General features: G+C 36.9%; 1 protein-coding gene across 4 annotated transcripts in view; it reads left to right on the top strand.

Moving 5' to 3' along the window:
• TTC23 (tetratricopeptide repeat domain 23) overlaps positions 1–22,819 on the top strand; it is a 126,448-nt gene that overhangs the window by 5,793 nt on the left and 97,836 nt on the right. For 2 of the 4 annotated variants that reach the window (XM_036841879.1, XM_036841876.1), the window contains exon 2: positions 2,596–2,684. The exons of the other annotated variants lie outside the window; for them this stretch is intronic. The gene's annotated coding sequence lies outside the window, so the exon portion shown is untranslated. The remainder of the gene's footprint in view (positions 1–2,595; positions 2,685–22,819) is intronic. 4 annotated transcript variants of the gene reach the window in all.

The raw sequence follows: 22,819 nt of genomic DNA, 5'->3' as shown, positions 1-22,819 counted from the left end.
TTGTCAAATGCTTTTTCTGTGTGTATTGAGATTATCATGTGATTTTTATTCTTTCTTTTATTAATGTGATATATCAGATTGATTGATTTATAAATATTGAACCATCCTTACATCCCTGGAACAAATCCCACTTGATCATGGTGTATGATCCTTTTTATATATTGTTGAATTTGGTTTCCTAATATTTTGTTGAGGATTTTTGCATGTATATTCATCAGAGATATTAGCCTGTAATTTTCCTTTTTTGTACTACACTTGTCTGGTTTTAGTATCAGGGTAGTGGGAGCCTCAAGGAATGAATTTGGGAGTGTTCTGTCCCCTTCAATTTTTGGAATAGTTTAAGAAGGATGGGTATTAGCTTTTCTTTATATGTTTGGCAGAATACCCCTGTGAAGCCGTTCAGTCCTGGACTTTGGTTTGTTGGGAGGTTTTTTTTATTATTATTACAAATTCAATATCTCTACTGGTGATCAGTCTGTGCAGATTGTCTCTTTCTTCCTGTTTCAGTTTTAGCAGGAGGTGTGTTTCTAGAAATTAGTACATTTCTTCTAGATTATCCAATTTGTTGGCATATAACTGTTCATACTAGTGTCATAATTTTTTTTGTATCTCTTTGATATCAGTTGTTCTTTTCTTTCATTTCTTGCTTTGTTTATTGGGGGCCTTTCTCTTTTCTTCTTGATGACCATGGCTAAAGATTCATCAATTTTATTTATCTTTTTAAAAAAAACAGCTCTTGGTTTCATTGATCTTTTCTATTTTTGTCTCTATTTTATTTCCTCTCTGATCTTTATTATTTTCATCCTTCTGCTGACTTTGGGCTTTTTTTTTTTTTTTCTAATTCCTTTAGATGGGAAATTAGATTCTTTGAGATTTTTCTTGTTTCTTGAGGTAGGCTTGTATCACTATACACTTCCCTCTTAGAACTGCTTTTGTTGCATCCCACAGATTTTGGAAAGTTTTGTTTCCATTTTCATTTGTCTCAAGGTATTTTCTGATTTCCTTTTTGACTTCTTCATTGACCCATTGGATTTTTAGTAGTACATTGTTTAGTCTCCATATGCTTGTGCTTTTCCCATTGTTCTTCCTGTAGTTGATTTATAGTTTCATACCATTGTGATCAGGAAAATGCTTCAGATAATTTCTATCCTCTTAAATTTGTTGAAACTTGTTTTGTGGCCTAGAATATGGTCTATCCTGGAGAACATTTCCTGCACACTTGAAAAGAATGTGTATTCTGCTGTTTTGGGATGGAATGTCCTGTAGATATCTGTAAAGACCAACTTCTCTGTGTTGTCATTTAAGACCACTGTTGCCTTATTGATTTTCTGTCTGGATGATCTGTCCATTGATGTAAGTGGGGTGTTAAAATCCCCTCTTATTATTGTATTATTGTCAATTTCTCCCTTTATGTCTGTTAATATTTGCTTTATATATTTAGGTGCTCCTGTTTTGGGTGCATATATGTTAACAAGTGTAATATCCTCTTCTTGTATTTTTCCCTTTATCATTATATAATGCCCTTCTTTGTCTTTTGTCATAGACTTTGTTTTTAAATCTACTTTGTCTGATACGAGTTTTGCTGTCTCCACTTTCTTGTTTCCATTTGCATGAAATATCTTTTTCCATTTGCTCTCTTTCAGTCTATGTGTGTCTTTAGCTCTGAAGTGAGTCTCTTATAAGCAGCATATAGATGGATCTTGCTTTATTAGCATCAGCCACTCTATGTCTTTTGATTGGAACATTTAGTCCATTGACATTTACAGTAATCATTGATAGGTATGTACTTATTTCCACTTTTTTTTTTGCAAAAATACCATTTTTACTTATATTGATGAAGATAAAAATAACTTTGATAATACACTGAATTAGTGAAAAAGTACAAAGCAGGTAGATCCAGTTGGAAATAACTTCAATAAAAACACAGGACCATCTCTCTTGAAATTAAAAATGAACATGATACAAATGAAATTATGTACAAAACAGAAACAGACTCACAGATATTGAAAACAAACTTATGGTTACCAAAGGGGAAAGGGTGGGTGGAGGGATAAATTTGGAATAAGGAATTAACAGATACACACTACTATATATAAAACAGATAAACAACAAGGACCTACTGCATAGCACAGGGAACAGTATTCCATATCTTATAATAACCTATAATGGAAAAGAATCTGTAAAAGATAGGTAGATATATATAACTGAATCACTTTGCTGTACACCTGAAACATTTTAAACCAACTATACTTCAATAAAAAAAAAAAATTTTAAATAAACACACTCATTTTCCCAGCAATGCTACTCCTAGAAATTGCTCCTACAAATAAACATGTACATATTTAAATTAATCATTTACGAGAATATTCATTGAAGTATTGTTTGTAACACAAAAACGTTTAGTAGGGAGAAAGCTAAATAAATAATGGGAAAACTCTTCATACAATGGGATTAGACGCAGTCATTTTAAAAAGTTATTAAGCTCAAAACTGACTGATAAGGCGTGATTCTTAGGATACATTTTAAGTGAAAAAAAATCAAGATTGTGTGTAAAGAAAAAACGGAATATATACATGTGTGCTCATATATGCATAGGCACAGTATCAATATATCCCTGGAAGGGTCCACTACAACTAGCAAAAGTGGTTGCTGCCATTGAGGAAACCGAGTACCTGTGGGATAAGGTAAGATATTTTGAATTTTGAATTATGCATTTCCTATTCAGAAAATAAAATTTAGAATATACCACATATGCTAACGTGTATTGTAAATCTTTAGGTGGGGTTTCTGAAATGTATTGAACCACAGAGCCATTTTTTAGTGAATATATAGTGGAAACTGTCACCTCTTTTCAACGTCTTCTGCAGTAAGAAATGATCTTTCCTTTCTTTTTGCAGTCATCATATGGTACGTGCTGTGGCAGCACTTAGAAAGTAAGACTTGGATTATACTCACCTACACTCGTGTTTGCTCCACCCCCTTTAGATCACAAGGTCCTTGAAGTCATTCCTTGTTCCTTATTCATCTTATTCATTACCAGCATTCATCATAGTGCCAACATACAGGAATTTGTTGAAGTGACACATCCCTTACCCTTATGTTTTGCATTGGAAGGAACACTCCTGGGAGAGGGCACGGGGGTGACAGAAACAGGGACATATGGCATGGCTCAGTTAGGCATGGGTAGCCCATTCATCCAGAAGAAATCTGACTGCCCAATCCCCTTGGTTACCCTGACTGGTCACTTGACTATTCAGCAGCCCTTGTTGTTTTGGTTTTTTTTTTTCACACACACACACTGTATTTTATTTGTACAAGAGATAAATAGACTGACACCAAGCATTGTACATGGATGACCACAACAAAAGCAACAATGATTGCAATTACCAAACATGAAACACACTCATACTATGTCATAATATTGACATTCAGTCCAGTAATCCTCCACTGTAACAGCTCCTTTACTTTGCAGTGAAAATTGATTTGTATATTCTTTGCCTCTGAGTCCTTGTTGGATTTTTTTATTTTTAATTCAGACAGAAAGTCACAAATATTATACTCATCCTCATCAGTTCACTCAGTCCCATGTAATTAAATTTTTTTTTCATCTTGATCTTTTGTTAGCACTTTTATGAGTTCATCAATTTTTCATTAGAGTTCTGAAAATGCTTATTCATTCAGTTCAGCAGTACAGTCAGTTACCAGAAACCTGTACTTGTCAGAAGTCTTTTCCATGAATTTCTTAAAGATGAAACCCTTTTATAGGAACATATTTGCAAAAGCATCAGAGTACACACAGAACTGTCTGTAAATGACAAAAGACTTAAAAATGACCACAGTTAAAAATTTGATGAAAGTTCATAATAATGCAGTTGACAAGAAAATTAGTTATTTCTGAGATATACATTTTAAGGTAATAACTAAGATTATAACTTATAACATTATACCAGAACATATAAGATTTTTAGAAATTTCATGTAATGTCTGAAACATTTATATTAACATATTTCCATACAAATAACCCAATGAAAGTTTAGTATTAGTTGTTTTGTTTGTTCTTTTTTTATACTGCAGGTTCTTATTAGGCATCAATTTTATACACATCAGTGTATACATGTCAATCCCAATCGCCCAATTCAGCACAACACCATACCCACCCCACCACAGTTTTCCCCCCTTGGTGTCCATATGTCCGTTCTCTACATCTGTGTCTCAACCTCTGCCCTGCAAACTGGCTCATCTGTACCATTTTTCTAGGTTCCACATACATGCGTTAATATACGATATTTGTTTTTCTCTTTCTGACTTACTTCACTCTGTATGACAGTCTCTAGATCCATCCACGTCTCAACAAATGACTCAATTTCGTTCCTTTTTATGGCTGAGTAATATTCCATTGTATATACGTACCACATCTTCTTTATCCATTCGTCTGTTGATGGGCATGTAGGTTGCTTCCATGACCTGGCTATTGTAAATAGTGCTGCAATGAACATTCAGGTGCATGTGTCTTTTTGAATTACGGTTTTCTCTGGGTATATGCCCAGTAGTGGGATTGCTGGGTCATATGGTAATTCTATTTTTAGTTTTTTAAGGAACCTCCATATTGTTCTCCATAGTGGCTGTATCAATTTACATTCCCACCAACAGTGCAAGAGGGTTCCCTTTTCTCCACACCCTCTCCAGCATTTGTTGTTTGTAGATTTTCTGATGATGCCCATTCTAACTGGTGTGAGGTGATACCTCATTGTAGTTTTGATTTGCATTTCTCTAATAATTAGTGATGTTGAGTATCTTTTCATGTGCTTCGTGGCTGTCTGTATGTCTTCTTTGGAGAAATGTCTATTTAGGTCTTCTGCCCATTTTTGGATTGGGGTGTTTGTTTCTTTAATATTGAGCTGAATGAGCTGTTTATATATTTTGGAGATTAATCCTTTGTCCGTTGATTCGTTTGCAAATATTTTCTCCCATTCTGAGGGTTGCCTTTTCGTCTTGTTTATGGTTTCCTTTGCTGTGCAAAAGCTTTGAAGTTTCATTAGGTCCCATTTGTTTATTTTTGTTTTTATTTCCATTACTCTAAGAGGTGGATCAAAAAAGATCTTGCTGTGATTTATGTCAAAGAGTGTTCTTCCTATGTTTTCCTCTAAGAGTTTTATAGTGTCCAGTCTTACATTTAGGTCTCGAATCCATTTTGAGTTTATTTTTGTGTGTGGTGTTAGGGAGTATTCTAATTTCATTCCTTTACATGTAGCTGTCCAGTTTTCCCAGCACCACTTATTGAAGAGACTGTCTTTTCTCCATTGTATATCTTTGCCTCCTTTGTCATAGATTAGTTGACCATAGGTGCGTGGGTTTACCTCTGGGCTTTCTATCTTGTTCCATTGATCTAGGTTTCTGTTTTTGTGCCAGTACCATATTATCTTGATTACTGTAGCTTTGTAGTATAGTCTGAAGTCAGGGAGTCTGATTCCTCCAGCTCCCTTTTTTTCCCTCAAGACTGCTTTGGCTATTCGGGGTCTTTTGTGTCTCCATACAAATTTTAAGATGATTTGTTCTAGTTCCATAAAAAATGCCATTGGTAATTTGATAGGGATTGCATTGAATCTGTAGATTGCTTTGGGTAGTATAGTCATTTTCACAATGTTGATTCTTCCAATCCAAGAACATGGTATATCTCTCCATCTGTTGGTATCATCTTTAATTTCTTCCATCAGTGTCTTATAGTTTTCTGCATACAGGTCTTTTGTCTCCCTAGGTAGGTTTATTCCTAGGTATTTTATTCTTTTTGTTGCAATGGTAAATGGGAGTGTTTCCATAATTTCTCTTTCAGATTTTCATCATTAGTGTATAGGAATGCAAGAGATTTCTGTGCATTAATTTTGTATCCTGCAACTTTACCATATTCATTAATTAGCTCTAGCAGTTTTCTGGTGGCAGTTTTAGGATTCTCTATGTATAGTATCATGTCATCCGCAAACAGTGACAGTTTTACTTCTTCTTTTCCAATTTGTATTCCTTTTATTTCTTTTTCTTCTCTGATTGCCGTGGCTAAGACTTCCAGAACTATGTTGAATAATAGTGGTGAGAGTGCACATCCTTGTCTCGTTCCTGATCTTAGAGGAAATGCTTTCAGTTTTTCACCATTGAGAATGATGTTTGCTGTGGGTTTGTCATATATGGCCTTTATTATGTTGAGGTAGGTTCCCTCTATGCCCACTTTCTGGAGAGTTTTTATCATAAATGGGTGTTGAATTTTGTCAAAAGCTTTTTCTGCATCTATTGAGATGATCATATGGTTTTTCTTCTTCAGTTTGTTAATATGGTGTATCACATTGATTGATTTGCGTATATTGAAGAATCCTTGCATCCCTGGGATAAATCCCACTTGATCATGGTGTATGATCCTTTTAATGTGTTGTTGGATTCTGTTTGCTAGTATTTTGTTGAGGATTTTTGCATCTATATTCATCAGTGATATTGGTCTGTAATTTTCTTTCTTTGTAGTGTCTTTGTCCGGTTTTGGTATCAGGGTGATGGTGGCCTCATAGAATGAGTTTGGGAGTATTCCTTCCTCTGCAATTTTTTGGAAGAGTTTGAGAAGGATAGGTGTTAGCTCTTCTCTAAATGTTTGATAGGATTCACCTGTGAAGCCATCTGGTCCTGGACTTTTGTTTGTTGGAAGATTTTTAATCACAGTTTCAATTTCATTGCTTGTGATTGGTCTGTTCATATTTTCTGTTTCTTCCTGGTTCAGTCTTGGAAGGTTATACCTTTCTAAGAATTTGTCCATTTCTTCCAGGTTGTCCATTTTATTGGCATAAAGTTGCTTGTAGTAGTCTCTTAGGATGCTTTGTATTTCTGCAGTGTCTGTTGTAACTTCTCCTTTTTCATTTCTGATTTTATTGATTTGAGTCCTCTCCCTCTTTTTCTTGATGAGTCTGGCTAATGGCTTATCGATTTTGTTTATCTTCTCAAAGAACCAGCTTTTAGTTTTATTGATCTTTGCTATTGTTTTCTTTGTTTCTATTTCATTTATTTCTGCTCTGATCTTTATGATTTCTTTCCTTCTGCTAACTTTGGGTTTTGTTTGTTCTTCTTTCTCTAGTTTCTTTAGGTGTAAGGTTAGATTGTTTACTTGAGATTTTTCTTGTTTCTTTAGGTAGGCTTGTATAGCTATAAACTTCCCTCTTAGAACTGCTTTCGCTGCATCCCATAGGTTTTGGGTCGTCGTGTTTTCATTGTCATTTGTCTCTAGGTATTTTTTGATTTCTTCTTTGATTTCTTCAGTGATCTCTTGGTTATTTAGTAACGTATTGTTTAGCCTCCATGTGTTTGTCTTTTTTACGTTTTTTTCCCTGTAATTCATTTCTAATCTCATAGCACTGTGGTCAGAAAAGATGCTTGATATGATTTCAATTTTCTTAAATTTACTGAGGCTTGATTTGTGACCCAAGATGTGATCTATCCTGGAGAATGTTCCGTGCGCACTTGAGAAGAACGTGTAATCTGCTGTTTTTGGATGGAATGTCCTATAAATATCAATTAAATCTATCAGGTCTATTGTGTCATTTAAAGCTTCTGTTTCCTTATTTATTTTCATTTTGGATGATCTGTCCATTGGTGTAAGTGAGGTGTTAAAGTCCCCCACTATTATTGTGTTACTGTCAATTTCCTCTTTTATGGCTGTTAGCAGTTGCCTTATGTATTGAGGTGCTCCTATGTTGGGTGCATATATATTTATAATTGTTATATCTTCTTCTTGGATTGATCCCTTGATCATTATGTAGTGTCCTTCTTTGTCTCTTGTAACATTCTTTACTTTAAAGTCTATTTTATCTGATATGAGTATAGCTACTCCAGCTTTCTTTTGATTTCCATTTGCATGGAATACCTTTTTCCATCCCCTCACTTTCAGTCTGTATGTGTCCCTAGGTCTAAAGTGGGTCTCTTGTAGACAGCATATATATGGGTCTTGTTTTTGTATCCATTCAGCAAGGCTGTGTCTTTTGGTTGGAGCATTTAATCCATTCACGTTTAAGGTAATTATCGATATGTATGTTCCTATGACCATTTTCTTAATTGTTTTGGGTTTGTTTTTGTAGGTCCTTTTCTTCTCTTGTGTTTCCCACTTAGAGAAGTTCCTTTAGCATTTGTTGTAGAGCTGGTTTGGTGGTGCTGAATTCTCTTAGCTTTTGCTTGTCTGTAAAGCTTTTGATTTCTCCATCAAATCTAAATGAGATCCTTGCCGGGTAGAGTAATCTTGGTTGTAGGTTCTTCCCTTTCATCACTTTAAGTATATCATGCCACTCCCTTCTGGCTTGTAGAGTTTCTACTGAGAAATCAGCTGTTAACCTTATGGGAGTTCCCTTGTATGTTATTTGTCATTTTTCCCTTGCTGCTTTCAATAATTTTTCTTTGTCTTTAATTTTTGCCACTTTGATTACTATGTGTCTCAGCGTGTTTCTCCTTGGGTTTATCCTGTATGGGACTCTCTGCGCTTCCTGGACTTGGGTGGCTATTTCCTTTCCCATGTTAGGGAAGTTTTCGACTATAATCTCTTCAAATATTTTCTCTGGCCCTTTCTCTCTCTCTTCTCCTTCTGGGACCCCTATAATGCGAATGTTGTTGTATTTAATGTTGTCCCAGAGGTCTCTTAGGCTGTCTTCATTTCTTTTCATTCTTTTTTCTTTAGTCTGTTCCGCAGCAGCGAATTCCACCATTCTGTCTTCCAGGTCACTTATCCGTTCTTCTGCCTCAGTTATTCTGCTATTGATTCCTTCTAGTGTAGTTTTCATTTCAGTTATTGTATTGGTCATCTCTGTTTGTTTGTTCTTTAATTCTTCTAGGTCTTTGTTAATCATTTCTTGCGTCTTCTCAATCTTTGCCTCCATTCTTATTCCGAGGTCCTGGATCATCTTCACTATCATTATTCTGAATTCTTTTTCTGGAAGGTTGCCTATCTCCACTTCATTTAGTTGTTTTTCTGGGGTTTTTTCTTGTTCCTTCATCTGGTACAAAGCCCTCTGCCTTTTCATCTTGTCTATCTTTCTTTAACTGTGGGTTTTGGTCCACAGGCTGCAGGATTGTAGTTTTTCTTGCTTCTGCTGTCTGCCCTCTGGTGGTTGAGGCTATCTAAGAGGCTTGATGGGAGGCTCTGGTGGTGGGTAGAGCTGACTGTTGCTGTGGCGGACAGAGCTCCGTAACACTTTAATCCACTTGACTGTTGATGGGTGGGGCTGGGTTCCCTCCCTGTTGGTTGTTTTGCCTGAGGCAACTCAACACTGGAGCCTACCTGGGCTCTTTGATGGGGTTAATGGCAGACTCTGGGAGGGCTCATGCCAAGGAGCACTTCCCAGAACCTCCGCTGCCAGTGTCCTTGTCCCCACGGTGAAACAGAGCCACCTCCCGCCTCTGCAGGAGACCCCCCAACACCAGCAGGTAGGTCTGGTTCAGTATCCCCCAGGGTCACTGCTCCTTCCCCTGGGTCCCGATGCGCACACTACTTTGTGTGTGCCCTCCAAGAGTGGGGTCTCTGTTTCCCCCAGTCCTGTCAAAGTCCTGCAATCAATTCCCACTAGGCTTCAAAGTCTGATTCTCTAGGAATTCCTCCTCCCGTTGCCGGACCCCCAGGTTGGGAAGCCTGACGTGGGGCTCAGAAGCTTCACTCCAGTGGGTGGACTTCTGTGGTATAAGTGTTCGCCAGTCTGTGAGTCACCCACCCAGCAGTTATGGGATTAGATTTTACTCTGATTGCGCCCCTCCTACCGTCTCACTGTGGCTTCTCCTCTGTCCTTGGACGTGGGGTATCCTCCTTGGTGAGTTCCAGTGTCTTCCTGTCGATGATTGTCCAGCAGCCAGTTGTGATTCTGGTGCTCTCGCAAGAGGGAGTGAGAGCACGTCCTTCTACTCCGCCATCTTGGTTAATCTCCTATTTCCACTTTATTAATTGTTTTCCAGTTGTGTTTGTAGTTCTCTGTTTATTTCTTCTTTTTTTGTTTCTTCCCTTGTGGTTTGATGATGTTCTTTATTGGTAGGCTTGTATTCCTTTCTCTCTAGTTTTTGTGTATCTACTATAGGTTTTTGATTTGTGGTTATCTATATATATGTTGACCTATAACTATATCTACTTGTTTTAAAAAGGTAGTCCTTTAAGTTCAAATTCATTCTACAAGATCTACAGTTTTTGCTCTCCCTCCACCCCAACATTTTGGGTTTTGATGTCATATTTTACATCTTCATTTTTATCCCTTTACTGATTATTGTCATTATAGTTGATTTTACAATTTCTTTGTCTCTTGATCTTCATGCTACCTTACTTAAGTGGTTGATCCTCAGCCTTTACTATACATTTGCCTTTACTAGTGGTATTTTTCCTTTCCTGTAGATTCTTGCTTCTTGTTATAACCTTTTCTTTTCCATTTAGAGAAGACCCTTTAACATTTCTTTTAGGTTAGGTTTAGTATTGATAAACTCTTTCAGTTTTTGCTTGTCTGAGAAGTTCTTTATCTCTCCTTCAATTCTAAATGATAATCTTGCTGGGTAGAGTATCCTAGGGTACAGATTTTTCCCTTTCAGCACTTTGAGTATATCACACCACTCCCTTCTGGCATGCAAAATTTCTTCAGAAAAATGAACTGATTAGTCTTATGGGGGTTCCATTGTACATGACTCTTTGTTTTTCTCCTGCTGCTTTAGAATTCTCTCTTTAAATTTTGCCATTTTAATTATGATATGTCTTGGTATAGGTCTGTTTGGGTTCATCTTGTTCGGGACCCTCTGTGCTTCCTGTACTTGAATATCTGTTTCCTTCTTCAGGTTTGGAAAGTTTTCAGCTATAATTTCATGAAATAAATTTTCAACCCCCTTCACTCTCTCTTCTCCTTCTGGGAAACCTGTAATGCAAACATTGGTAACATTAATGTTATCCCAAAGGTCCCTTAAACTGTTCTCATTTTATGAATTTGTTTTTCTTTTTGCTGTTTGATTGGGTGATTTACATTATTCTATTCTATTTACATTATTCTATCTTATATTGTTCTATCTTCCACTTATGCATTCTTCTGTATCACCTAGTCTCCTATTAATTCCTTCTAGTGTGTGTTTCATTTCAGTTATTGTACTCTTCAGTTCTGACAGGTTCTTTTTTATACTTTTCTAGTTCCATGTTTTTTTTTTTGTTTGTTTGTTTGTTTTTTTTAGTTCCATGTTAAAATTCTCACTGTGTTCATCTATTCTTTATTCAGTTAGCATTCTTATTACCAATGCTTTGAATTCTTTATCTGGTGAATTGTTTATATCTATTTCTTTTTTTTTTTTTTTTTGCTGCGTTGGGTCTTCGTTGCTGCATGCAGGCTTTCTCTAGTTGTGACGAGTGGGGGCTACTCTTAGTTGCAGTGCACAGGGTTCTCATTGTTGTGGCTTCTCTTGTTGCAGAGCACAGGCTCTAGGCATGCAGGCTTCAATAGTTGCAGCACGCGGGCTCAGTAGTTGCAGCCTGCAGGCCCTAGAGCATGCAGGCTTCAGTAGTTGCAGTGCATGGGCTCAGTAGTTGCAGTGCGTGGGCTCTAGGGTGCGCAGGCTTCAGTAGTTGTGACGCACAGGCTCAGTAGTTGTGGCTCGTGGGCTCCAGAGCACAGGCTCAGTAGTTGTGGCACACAGGCTTTGTTGCTCCACAGCATGTGGGATCTTCCTGGACCAGAGATCGAACCCACGTCCCCTGCATTTGCAGGCAGATTGTTAACCACTGCACACCAGGGAAGTCCCCCATATCTGTTTCTTTAGTAGTTTTTTCAAGGGTTTTCTCTTGCTCTTTCAATTATGACAAATTCCCGTGTCCTCTCATTTTGCTTAACTTTCTCTATTTCTATGAAATTAGGTGAAATAGTAACCTATTGCAGTCTTGAAGGGGTGTCCTTATGTGGGAGCATCCCTATACATTCTGCATGTCCCCAGTGGCCTTGGTGGGAGAGCAGGATTTGGCATGAACACAAGTCATGTCTTTCCTCAAGGTGAACTGGCAGCTATCACCTTGGTAGAAGGTGGGGCTGGAGATGGAGGGGCTAGAGCCAGAGCCAGGTGTGAGCTGAGGCTTCCCCTCTGCTCAGTGGCTTTTACCACCATACTGGGGTTGGAGGTGGGTGTCAATTCCTGAAGCAGAAACCCTGAGGCTCAGGCCCAAGCTGCCTCAGTTCCCTTCAAGTGTGTGCTCTCCTCCCTCCCAGCACTGACACCACTGCCCCAGAGGGGAGCTGCACTTGAGCAAGAGGGGCTGGTGTGGTCACTCAATATGTGTCAGGGCACAGGCTGTGACAGTCCAGCTGGGGTCAGAGATCAGGACTGCTTTTGATGTGTTGCCTGTGTAAGCAGCAAGAATGTCTGCCCCTGCCCTGTTCAGATGCCACCTCAGGCCCAAGACTCCTTTGCCTCTCACAGCTGGGCTCTCCACAGAGCAGGCAGGGCCTGCGTGGGGTCTCAGCATGTGTTGGGGTGTGAACTGTGGTGGTCCAGCCACAGACAGAGACACAACTTTTCTGATGAGCTACCTTTAGCACCAGCAGTGGCTGCCCCTGCCCTCTAGATGCTGCTTCAGGTCTGAGCCAAGTCTGTGTCTCACAGCTAAGCTCCCAAGCAGGACTTCAATATTCACTCAGCTCAGGCTGTGGCGCACACCATGGTAATCATGGGAAACCAACCAGTCACTTGCACAACCCTCAGTCTGCTCCCTCTGCCCTGCCTTGGGAGCAATCAAGTGGGCACATGATACTCATGAGTGGAATTCAGGCTTCCCACAGCCTTCCCGTTAGTCCCACTGGCATTCCAACCAGTCTTGGGGACTTGTCTTCCCTGTGTCAGACCCCAAGGCTGGGGCACCCAATATGTTGCTCAAACCACTCACTCCCCAGGGAGGATATCTACTTGTGTAATCTCCCTTTTCCTCTGAATCTCCTCCCAGGGACACAGGTACTGACCTAATCTCATCTATTCTCTTCTTGCCTGATTCTGTGTGGATCTTTCTTACAGCCATGGTTGTACAGGAGTCTTTTTGCCAGTCTGCAGTTAGTTTTCAGTGAGAATTGTCCACGTTTAGATGTATTTTTGATGTATTTGTGGGGGGAGGTGAGTTCTGTGTCCTCCTACTCCACCATCTTGATCAGTTTCCTCCTCATTCCTTTTTATTGCAAAATATTCCATTATATGGATACTACTACCACATTTGTTTTATCCACTCTCTAGTTGATGAGCATTTGGATTGCTTTCAGTTTTTTGCTATTGTAAATAATAGGACTATGAAGATATTCACAAGGTTTTGTGTGAATGTGCTTTTAGTTCTCTTGGGTATATACCTAGGAGTGGAATTGCTGAGTCATATAGTAACTCTGTGTTTAACTTTTTGAAGAATTATGCAACTGCTTTCTAAAGTGAATGCATAATTTTACATTCCACCAGTGTTGAATGAGGGTTCCAACTTCTCCAGATCTTCACCAACACCTCTAAATGTCTGTCTTTTTGTTTATAGTCATTCTGGTTGTTGTGAAGTGGTTCTCATTATAGTTTTGATTTGCATTTTCCTAATGACTTATAATGGTACCTTTTCATGTGCTTATTGGCCATTCATATATCGTCTTTGTAAAATATCTATTCAAATCTTTTGCCTATTTTTTAACTGGGTTATTTGTTGTCTTATTATTGAGTTGTAAGTGTATTCTAGATAAAAGTCCTTTATCAGGTATATGATATATTTGCAAATATTTTGTCCCATTTTGTGGGTTGTCTTTCAGAGCAACGAAAGTTTTTAATTTTGATAGAGTCCTATTTATCTATTTTTTTCCTTTTATCTCTTGTGCCTTTGGTGTTGTATCTAAGAATATTTGCCTAACCCAAGCTCATGCATAGTTTTATGTTTTCTGAAAGTTTTATAGTTTTAGCTCTTACTTTTATGTCTGTGATCCAGCTGGAGTTAATTTTTGTATATGGTGGGATGTAAGGTTCCAACTTCATTCTTTTGCATGTGCCTATCCAATTGTTTCAACACCATTTATTAAAAGGACTATTTTTTCCTGATTGATTTATCTTGGCATGCTAGTCAAAAAATAATTGACAGTAAATGTAAGTGTTTATTACTGGATTCTCAATTCTATCCCATTGAACTCTATGTCAATTCTTATGTCAGCACCACACTCTTTTGATTATTGTAGCTTTGTAGTAAGTTTTTAAAATGGGAAGTGTGATTCCTCCAAGTTTGTTCTTCTTTTTCAAGATCATTTTAGCTATTCTAGGTCTCTTACATTACCATATGAATTTAAGGTCAAATTCTGGGGGGAAAAGGCAGCTGGAATTTTGATAGAGATTACATTAAATCTATAGATCAATATCTGGGGAGTATTGCTGTCTTAATATTATTACGGCTTCTAGTCCATGAACATGGAATGTCTCTCCATTTATTTAGATCTTCTTTGACTTCTTTCAGTAATGTTTTCCGGAGTGAAAGTCTTGTACTTTTTTGTTAAATTTATCCCTAAGTATTTTATTCTTTTTGATGCTATTGTGAATGAAATTTTTTTCTTAATTTCATTTTCAGATTGACAGAAATACAATTTTTGTTTCTTTTGTATCCTACAACCTTGCTGAAATTGGTAGTTCTAATAGCATTTTACTGTTGTTTTTGTTTTGTTTTTTATTTTGTTTTTCTGTGTGGATCCCTTAGGATTTTCTACACATAAGATCATGTCATCTAATAATAAAGTTTTATTTCTTCCTTTCTGATCTGCATACATTTTATTTCTTTTCCTTGCCTTATTGCACTGGCTAGACCATCCATTAAAATCTTGAATACAAGTGGTGAGAGTAAACACCTTTGCCTTGTTACCAACCTTAGGAAGAAAGTATGCAAACATTCAGTGTTAAGCGTGATGTTAGCCTTAAATTTTTAAAGTCAAGCCTTTTATCAGGTTGAAGAAGTTTTTATCATAAGTGGGTGTTGGATTTTTCCAAATAATTTTTCTGCAGCTATCAAGATGATCATGCAGTTTTTGTCCGCTATTCTATTAATATGGTGTAGTACATTAATGATTTCAGATGTTAAACAAACCTTGCATTCCTGGGATGAATCTCCCTCAGTCATAGGGTATAATCTTTTTATATGTCACTAGGTTTCATTTGCTAATATTTTGTTGAGGATTATTTTGTGTCCATATTTATCAGGGGTATTTGTTTGTTGTTTTCGTGGGTTATCTTTGTCTGGCTTTGGTATCAGGATAACACGGGCTTCAGTATCAGGATAATACTGGCTTAGTAGAATAAGTTGGAAAGGGTTCCTCCTCTTTTTTCTGATAGAGCTTGCAAAAGGTACACATTATTCTTTTCTTGAAAGGTTTAGTAGAATTCACAAATGAAGCTATCTGAGCCTGGGTTTTACTTTGTATGAATATTTTCAGTTACTAATTTATTTATTTGTTATAATTCTATTCTGATTTTTTATTTCCTTTTCATTCAGTTTTGGTATTTTCTATCTTTATAGGGTGTTTTTCCATTTCACAGCTTTTTGATGCCTCAGCTTACATATTGGCAAAGTTGGTGTTTAACTAGTGTACTCTCATACAGTCATAATGGTTGTTATTTCCTAGGAGCCAGTAACCTCCTCAAGCCTCCCTACAGATCCCCACAAGTCAGCACCCAAAGGTTAACACCTGGAACAGCAGGGGACATTCAGAATCCAGCTCCAGCATAGTTGCCATCTATACGGATTAGTTGGTCCTCCTGCTATACCAGTTATTAAATTTTTGAATATCACCTCTTGGAAATGGAAGACTGAGACCCCGCTTCAGACCTCTACTTCCTCCCACTTTGATCTGGTGCTGATCATGTGCTTCAGCATTCTACTGGACAGGTCTGGCAGAAGGAATAGTATCAATTGATTGGGTATGTCTGACTGGCAGTTGTGGGCCAGTGGATTGAGAGACCTGGGAAGCCAAGCCCAAGAGGGTAATATGTGGGCCTGGGCTGATTTCTACTGAAAATTTAAATCCCAGCTATGGCTATTACAAAGAAAAGAAAAGTGACTGATGATAAGCAGGTAGCTCAAAGTAAGTGAACTGAAAAGTGTGTCTTTGTGCTAAAGGTGTTACTATATGGTACCACACGCATTGAAACAGACACATATTTAAAGCAAGGTCACTGATTCAAATGCTTCCAGAAGCCAGGCAAGTATCGATAACATTCCTCATTTCATTGATTCAGAGATGCACATTTCTTTTGGCATCTAAACATCTCTGAAACTGGAATTCATGTTACAACCGATAGTAAGTCATAGTTTAATGGCAGTGTTGTTTCTGTCTTAGTGTTATAAAACACTAGTGTGTCATAATCAGATGTTTTAGATTAAATTCAATTCAGGAAATGAGTGGCTAGTGGCATTGGCCAGGAAAATCACATCCTTTTATGTCAGCCTTGCACTTTGAAAGAGAGGTATGGATACAAAGACCTATTCTTCTACAATGAGAAAAACAACAACACAGGAGGGATGACAAATGGCAACTACTTTGTTGCTTCTGTGTCCAGGAATCAATAGAGAGCAGTGGCAACTGGCAAACTAGAGAGTGCATCCTACCTCCAGGGGCAGCTGCCTCTCACCCCCTCCCCCACCTAAGTGTTGCCTGTGGTGACATAGGCCCAGTGTTCACAAGTGTTAGGTGTCTTCAAAGGAAGCCAGAAATCCAGATCTTTATGTGAAACTTCTAATTTTTAAATAATGGCTCAATTTTTTAACTGGCCAAAAGGAAAAATAAGGGGGGTAAAGGGATTAGATCCAACATGTGAGTGCTCAGATTATAACCTCTGTTTTAAGGATTCACTATTAAGAGAGACCATGAGACAAACCAAAAGTTGAGCAAAAAAAATGAAAAAGAAAAAGAAAAACCAATTTCAAAGTTTAACACTAGGTTCAGAGGCCCAGAATAGCAAATACTGCAGGACATATTACTTATGTAGCTTTTAAAATTTCACCTCTGCCTCCCCTAAACAGAAGATAAGAAAGTGTGGTAAAATCTGGTAAAGATATTGCATTTTCTGATTATTAAAATGTGATTACTTTAAAATTGCATTCTTAGGTTTACAAAGCAAAAGCATTTGATTCCTACTACTATAGATTGTGGTCAGTGAAGGGGTGAATGATGTGGTGGGAAACCACCAAATTATTAGAAGACCAGGGTCCTGATTCTGGCCATGCAACATAGGGCAAGTAATTGAGCATCCCTCAGCTTCGTTGTCCTCATTTATGAAATAGGGATAATCATACCTGCCTCTGTACCGCACATGGCTATGGTAAGGGCCACATGAGATAAAATATGTGAAAGTATAAAGTGTTATGTAAATATCTGTTGTGGGTATTTCCCACATTACATGAGTAGTTGGGACAGCACAGGTTCTGGAATCTCAGATTCCCCATCCCAAGCTACTGCTGTTTCTCTAGACCACAGCACCTATTGAATTGTTTGTCTCATCTTGCCAATAGGGCAAGAGCTTATTATAAAAAAAAGTCAGCCAAATCTTAGAATCGGAGCCTCTGTACAGTGTGGCTTAGGCAAAGCTTAGATGTTGAACCTGAAAGATTCGCTTTTCACATTTTGAAGGGCTACCCAGGAATGAGGGGTTTGCCCAGATTATAGTTCAGCCTCTGTATCTTTCTCATAGTTTGACCTTAGGTTTGTTCCTTCCCTCTGTGTTTGATATTTTCATTCTATATTACTTTATGAAGAAAAAAAAAGCTCCTACTTCCTTCCTGGTAAAAGGTAAAGCTCTATTTTGGATTATTAAGGAGAGGGCACACTTCAACACTTGCCTGCAGCCATCTCAAATCTTATTTGGAAATAGGCATGGAATAATTTATAATTTTTTTAAAGAAAAGGAAAAATTATTAACTTTAAAAAGGTGTCATTCAGAACTAGTGACCTGTTTCTAACTACTAAATTAGACTTTATATATAAACTTTCTTCCATAACCTCAAATTCAATCTGGCTGAGACCAAATTGATTTTCTAATCAATAGGACAATTGCTCTCTATCTTGCTACTTCTGTTCTTGACATCACCATTTTTAAGGGTTGGTAAACATTTTCTGTGAAGAGACAGATAGTAAATATTTTAGGCCATGAGGGCCATAGGGTTTTTGTTACAATTCTTCACCTCTGCTGTTGTATTGTGAAAGCAGCCATAGACAGCATGTAAGTGAATGAACAGGGCTGTGTTCCAATAAAGCTTTAGTTATAAAAACAGACTGGACAGGATTTGTCCCATTGCCAAAATGTTCCAAGCCCTATTCCAGAGTCTCAGGATGAAAATATCAAGAGTCGGTCTTGATTGTCCCCCTTCTTTAATTTTTACATCCATGTAGCTCTCAAATTACAATAATTATTCCTTTCCGTAATCCTCCTCATCCCTCCCTTCCCTGCCCTTTCCTTCCCCTTGCTACTATGCACCTGAATTCATTCTCTACAATTGCAGTAACATACTCACCCAGTGATTTTTTTCAACTCGTGGTAAGAAGATGGCTTCAGGACCATATTCATTTACTGAAGAAGTATCAGAATTTCTTGGGGCAAGTTTTAAGAACCATATAGAATATTCTCATTTTATTTTTAGGGAAAAAGCCTACTTTGTCAGAATATAAACTATAGAAAGTAAAACTTGATGAAATCTTCTTGAGTGATGGATCATGGTTAAAAATGGTCGTGAAACATTGCTCAAATTTAGAAATTCCTGAAGTATGTAGTGCTTGCATTTGGTGATGCTTAATGTGATGTTAGGTGGAGCACAAACACTTTAAATATTAATATGTATGTTTTTATTTTAAAGTGTATTAGGAGAAAATATAACATCAAACTCATAATGTCACTTATTGTTTATTAGGATGAAGCTGAAGCAAGTATTTAAAAACTGTGCAGATTCAAAGAAAAAGTTAACAATATTGCAGGCAGAATACAGATATGTTAAGGTACTAGAATATCTGAAGTTTGAAAATCACTTTGCCTCTGGTGGTTTCCATTATAATATATTTGTCTACTAATTACAGATCAGTCTCACAGGAGCATTTTCATTTCTCTTTCCTGATGAAAACCTTCAGGGACTCACCACTACCTGCCAAATAGTCAGTCAAACTATTAGCCTGAAATCAATGTCTTCTAAACATCGCTTCACCCGTCTACTTTTCCTCTACCTCAAGGGTCTCCCAAACAATACTCAAAATATGGTTGCATAAGATTTAATAGATACTCTAGAAAAAGAAGATTTCATGGTCAAAAAAGTTAGGGAAAGTGCTGCATACTATACCCCTCTGCAGTATATTCACAAGGAATTACACCACATGAAAGCCTTTGAGAAAATGTGAAGAAACCTATTCATGTTTATCTATTTATTTGATCCTAGAACCCTTCTTTTGTGGAACCAGTATTTGTGTTTCCCAGCTTATTTTATCATCTTTGGCAGTAACCTTCCCTCATAGATTGTGCATTAATGTCTTGTGACTCTAGTGAACTACAGAGATTGGTTTGGAAAATTCTATGCTACATCCATGGCCCCTAGCCCCCAAACGTACCAGCCAAACTGAACCACCAGCAGTTAGTCATATACCCATTTCACTTAACACCCCTGAGCCTTTGCTAATTATTCACTCTACTTGGGATGCTTTCTCTTCTCTGTCCTTGTTCTCTGAAATCTTTTCAATCAAACTAGCTGAGCTGCAGCAACAGAAAATGTTCACATTTCTGGAGTCTTACCGCTACCCACTCTTCTAGCATTGCTTACAGTAGGAATCCAATAAATATTTGTTGAATGAATAAATAAATGAATGACAATAAGGTGAAATTTTAAATAAGTTATCCATAGTAAATTATAGAATTGGAGTTTGAAGTATCCACATGGGGAGTAGTGTTAATGGGGAGGGATCTCTGAAAGGCTGATACATATATATGGTTTTTTAAAACAGCTTTATTAATTGACATAAAAGTGCACAATCTGAAAAACACACATGAATATATATACACACATGAAACTACCACCACAATCAAGAAAATGAACATATCCATCACCCCCCAAAATATCCTCATGCCCCTTTGTAATCTCTCCATCCCACCCCTCCACACGTCTCCTCCTTGCCCCACCACTCCGCCGTCTCACACCCTTCAGGTTGAGACAACCACTGATCTAGTCACTAAACACTGATGTTCATTTCCTAGAATTTTATATAAATAGACTCATACAGTATGTACTCTCTTTGGTCTGGCTTCTTGGACTTAGCATAACTATTTTGAGATTCATTCATGTTGTAGCATATCTGTTCCTTTTTATTGCTGAGTAATATTTCATTATATGGCTATACCAGTTTGTTTATCCATTTAACTATTGATGGACATTTGGATTGTTTCTAGTTTTGGGTTATTAGAAAGAAAATTCCTATGAACATTTGTACATAAGTCTTTGTATGGATATATGCTTTCATTTCTTTTGTGTAAATTCCTAGGAGTGAAATGGACAGATCATAACTTACTAAGAAACTGCCAAGCTGTTTACCATAGTGGTTGTACCATTTTACATTCCTACCAACATGTATGAGAGTTCTAGTTGTTCCACCTCCATGCCAGCACTTAATACAGACTTTAAAATTTTAGTTATTTTAATTGTCATGAGTAGTATCTCACTGCATTTCCCTAATGACTAATGATGTTGAGCATCTCTTCATGTGCCTATTTGTTACTGATATATCTTCTTTGATGAAATGTGTGTTAAAATATTTTGCCTATTTTATAGTGAGCTGTTTGTTTTCTTATTATTGAGTTTTGAGAATTCTTTATATATTCAAGATACAAATCCTTTATTAGATATGTATTTTGTAAATATTTTCTCCCAGCCCATGACTTGTCTTTTTATCCTCTTCACAGTTTCTTATGAAGAGCAGACATTTTTAATTTTTGAAGTCCAATTTTTCATTTTGTTCTTTTTATGAATTTTTGTGTCATATATATGTAATCTTTTCCTAGTCCAAGGTCACAAAGATTTTCTTATAGAGGTCTATGTTTCATTTTGAGTTAATTCTTGTACATGCTGTGAGGTATGGATCAAAGATTTTTATTTTGTTTTGTTTTGATTTTACACGTGAACATCCAGTTGTTATAGCACCATTTGTTGAAAAGACTATGAATTGCCTTTGCAGCTTTGTCAACAATCAATTGTTTATGTATGCAGGCATCCATTTTTGGACTCTCCATTCTGTTCCATTCATCTGTCTCTCTTGACAGCAATACCAAACTGCCTTGGTTACTGTAGCTTTATAATAAATCTTGATAAAAAGTTGTGTTTGTCCTCTGACTTTGTTCTTTCACAAAGTTGTTTTGGGTGTTCTAGGTCCTTTGAATTTTCCTATGAACTCTAGAAACAGTTTGTTGATTTCTGTTTAAAAAAAGAAATGCAAGGACTTGGATTGGGAAGGCTTTCAATCTATAGATCAACTTGTGGAGAACTGACATCTTAATAATATTGAGTGTTCCAACCCATGGACATGGTAAATGTTTAAGTCTTCTTTAATTTCTCTCAGCTATGTTTTGCAGTTTTAACTGTGCAAGTCATATTCATCTTTAAATAAATAATGCAGCTTTATTCCTTGTTTCATATTTTGATGCTATTGCATGTAGTATTGTATTTTAATTTCAATTTGATAGTCCACTGCTAATGTATAGAAATATAATTTTTGTATAGTGCTCTTATATTCTATAACCTTGTTCAACTCACTTATTCTAGGAGATTTTCTTCATATCCCATCAGAGTTTCTACACAGATGATAATAGAGGTATACTGTCTGTGACTTAAGACAATTTTACTTTTTTCCTTTCTGATTTGGTTGCCTTTTATTTCTTTTTCTTGATTGATTGCACTGGCTAGAACCTCCACTACAATGTTAAATAGAAGTGTTGAGAGTGAACCTCCTTGTCTTGTTTCAGACCTTAGGGGAAGAGCCTTCAATTTTTCACTAATTTAGCTGTAGGTTTTTCACAGGTGCCCTTTATCAGGTTGAGGAAGTACAATTCTATTACTACTTTGTAAGGATTTTTTAAAATCAGAAATGGATATTAGATTTTGTCAAGTTCTTTTTTGTGTGCTGATCAAGATGATCATACAGTTTTTCTTTTTTAGTTTATTAATGTTATGAATTACATTGACTGCTTTTTGAATGTTAAACCAATCTTGCATTTCTGAGATAAACTCTACTTGGTCATGATGTATTTTCCTTTTTATTTATTACTGGGTTTAATTTGCTAAAATTTTGCTTTAAATTTTTGCATCTATGTTCCTGAGGCATATTGATCTGAAATTTTCTTTTCTTGTAATACATTTGTCTTGTTTTGATATGAGGGTCTCATAGAATGAGTTAGGAAATATTCTTATTTTCAATTTTCTGGAAGAGGTTGTATGGACTTGGTATTATATCTTCCTTAAATATCTGGTAGAATTTACTATTGAAGCCATCTAGGCCTGGAGGTTTTTATTTGTCTCTTTTGTTTTGTTTTTTGTAAGGTTTTTAAAATACAAATTCAGTTTCTTTAATAGACATAGGGCTAGTCAGGTATATATTTTTTCTTGAGTGAGCTTTAGTATTTTGTGTCTTTAAAGGAATTTTTCCATTCATCTAAATTGTCAAATTTATTGGCATAGGTGTTCATAACATTCCCATATTAATCTTTTAACATTTGTAGACTCTGCAGTGATGGTATCTCTCTCGTTCCTGATATTGGTGATTTGTGTCTTCTTTCCTTTTTTTCTGATTAGTCAGGTTAG

This window comes from Balaenoptera musculus, chromosome 2 (assembly GCF_009873245.2).
Source record: "Balaenoptera musculus isolate JJ_BM4_2016_0621 chromosome 2, mBalMus1.pri.v3, whole genome shotgun sequence".
NCBI classification, from domain to species: domain Eukaryota; kingdom Metazoa; phylum Chordata; class Mammalia; order Artiodactyla; family Balaenopteridae; genus Balaenoptera; species Balaenoptera musculus.
The sequence above is the reverse complement of the archived record's forward strand: the minus strand, read 5'-3'. Positions and strand labels throughout refer to the sequence as shown.